This window comes from Furipterus horrens, unplaced genomic scaffold (genome assembly GCF_987537825.1).
Source record: "Furipterus horrens unplaced genomic scaffold, mFurHor1.1.pri manual_scaffold_4, whole genome shotgun sequence".
NCBI classification, from domain to species: domain Eukaryota; kingdom Metazoa; phylum Chordata; class Mammalia; order Chiroptera; family Furipteridae; genus Furipterus; species Furipterus horrens.
Genome location: NW_028327174.1, coordinates 159,718,908 through 159,721,923, shown reverse-complemented (window position 1 = coordinate 159,721,923; position 3,016 = coordinate 159,718,908). Strand labels below are relative to the sequence as shown.

Here is a 3,016-nt window from a genome sequence, read left to right as displayed (position 1 = left end):
TACTGAAAATCACTCGTCGTCGGCAGCCGTCCGTCTCGAGAGACGATGGTGTAGCTTCTTAAGAGTCTATCTGCACCGCCGAGAATGGCTGTGCAGTCCGACTCGGGAGTGACATGGTATCTGTCTCCTCCTGTGTTGAATCGACATCTTGCGATGACACTGAAGCTACAGAGCCTGGGCAGGGTAATATGGAGGGTCTGCTGTTGCCCATGCAGCAGACCCCCCCTCTCTTCGCAGCTGAAGGGTCCAAGGGAAAGACGGAGTCGATACAGCTTGGCTTCAGGTGCGCCGCAGGAGTTGCCGGTGTTGACTACAACGTCAAACCGCCTTAGGGACTCCGGCTCCGGATTTTCTGTCGGGGTTTACTCCCTTAGCCTTTCCCCTGAAGAGGTATGCCGCAAGGCAGCGGAGGTTTTTTGGAGTCAGAGTTTTCCTTCTCTGATGTACCCTGACTGGAAGATCGAACCAGCGACACTTAGCTCGCAGGCCGACGCTCAATCCACTGAGCTAAACCAGCCAGGGCGACATATACAGTAGCATACAAATAATATAATAAAAAAATAAGACATCCTGCCCTGGGGTAAACCATGGGTTTTCTTTACTTTTCTTTAGAAGATTTTATTTATTTTTACAGAGGGGAAAGGGGTAGGGGGTGAAAAAGAGGGAGAGAAACACCAATGTGTCATTGCCTCTCACACGCCCCCAACTGGGGACCTGGACAACAACCCAGGCATGTGCCCTGACTGGGAATTGAATCAGCGACCCTCTGGTTCACAGGCTGGTGCTCAATCTATTGAGCCACACCAGCCAGGGCTGGGTTTTCTTTTTAGACAACTATTTTTAATGCAAGCTGCTATGGTCAGGACAAAAAGAAGCTATTTTCATGTTGCTTGCTTTGGACTACAGGAATGAGAGTGACTTTAGATATGGTATGTCACTAATGGTTGGATATGTTTAGATGGCAGAATTCCCCACCATAACAGATGAAACCAGGGAAATTACCCCTACAGGGCCCTCAGTAGTAGAAGAAATACTCTTTAGCATACATCTAACAATGACAATGAAACTTGAGTGTCAACACAACCGTACCTCTGGTGGATGCTGATCTCTTGCCATGAGCATCAGAATCTCTTCTTTCAGTTCACTGCGGAAAGTGTGACCATATTCTTTACTATCTTTCCAAATCTGAGGAATCACTTCTAGCCTGTTGGCCACATCCAATGCTCGGAGAAGATCTATCAATGTTTGGGAATGAGGAAAGAAGACTAATAGAAATTACGCCGATGATCGGGTCCAATGAATTTCCAGTTGTCTCCAGTGTTTAAAAGGTCATGTACTTGGTAAGCAAGTTCCAGATCTTTGAGAGAGGAGCAAACTCTCATGGCTGATTGAAAAAACATATCATCATCCGGGTCCTGTGGGGAAAATCTCTTTCCCATTATTTCATTCATGATAGTATAGATCACAAGGGATGATCCTTTTGAAGGGTTTTCATGTAAATAAAACAGCTGAATAATATAGTGATATGTTGCAAGTGAGGGTTCTATCCCGATAGCTTTCATTTCACGTAAGGTCTGCAAGGCCGGAAATTTTCCAAATGCATAAAATCTTCGTAGACATTTCAGAATGGTATTAAAAGTCTGTAGATTTGGTTTCACCTTCTGTGCAGCCATTTGTTTCAGCAGCTCCAATATATTATTCCATTTTTGGTCAAATTTCTCATTCATCATGGCTGTTGCTTCAATCAATGAATTGAAGGTGTGCACATCGGCATGGAGCCTGTTGTTTAATAATTCAACATACAAGTTTAATGCCTGCGAAGGAGCTTGATGCTTCACCATTCCTCGGATCATTGTGCAGTAGGAATGTGCATTTTTCTCTGGCATTAGAGCAAAGATTCTCTCAGCATTATTTTTTGCTCTCCAAGTAACTCCAAGCTGTTGACCAGCCTTCTTCTTAGGTTTCTTGGTCTTTTCCTCTGTGGCCTCTTCCAACTCTTCTGATTTTTCACTTTGTTGAAAATGATAATTAGCTGGGGGCTCTTGGTCACCATAGTAACACAATAAATCCAAGAGACTATTAGTTGTTTCCAGAGATACAGTGGTTCCTGCTTGCAAGAGCTGATCAAACATGTCCACTGAAGCTTTGACTTTTTTGAGCTTGATTCGTTCCTTCAGGGCGGCTTCACTTACATCTTCAATTTGGGGTTCAGAGTACTCAGGCATTAAGCACGGTATATGAGGTTCAGCTATGTCCTTCTGAAAATATTTGGGATGTAAATTAATAATAAACTTTGCTGCATTCTCCCCGGACTTCTTTGCCAATAAAAATGAACGTGATTCTACAGAAGATGTTGGTAAGAGGTAAGGATCATCTTGAAATGCGTAAGGGGCAGCTGTGGTATCCCTGTTTACTGTGGATGCAAGAGCCTGAAGAACAGCCACTTTATCCCAACTTTTTCTTTTGGGAATGACTACTTCTTCAATCCCTGTCACATCAGCTCTTTCACCCTGTGGGAGGGCTGAACTTTCAGAATAAAATCTGCAACTAGGGGCCCGTCCAGGAGGACCTGCCTGCCGATTCGTCAGCGGTAGGAAAAGCCTGCGGCGGACCCTCAAGCAGCGAACGGAGGACACGGCCGCCATCTTTTCCTTCGTCGCAGGAAAATCACTACTCCCAATGGTATGTTGCATCCAACTATTAGAAATGTTACATGATAAAAAGATTTATATTTTAAAATTGACTCGGTATATGGTTATGTCCCAGATGAAAATGGCTGCAGTTGTGAACTGTCAATGTAAAAGCTGCACAAGGTATTTACTTCTGTCCTGATCTTAATATTTTCAGAGCAAAGTGGAAGAGACAAAAAGCTTTTGGCTAATTTCCTCAAGTTCCTTGACCTCAGCTTCACTCAGTACACTTTTTTCCAAGTTAGAAACCAAAATGTTGCTTTGTACATAACTATGAGTTTGCCTGATTAGAAAACCACAGAACATTTAGATCTGTGGATGAAGGA

The 3,016-nt window shown here is 43.7% G+C and overlaps 1 pseudogene; it reads right to left on the bottom strand.

Moving 5' to 3' along the window:
• Positions 1–852: 852 nt before the first annotated feature.
• Positions 853–2,653, bottom strand: LOC150013170 (small ribosomal subunit protein mS39 pseudogene; annotated as a pseudogene).
• Between the last annotated feature and the right edge of the window lie 363 nt (positions 2,654–3,016).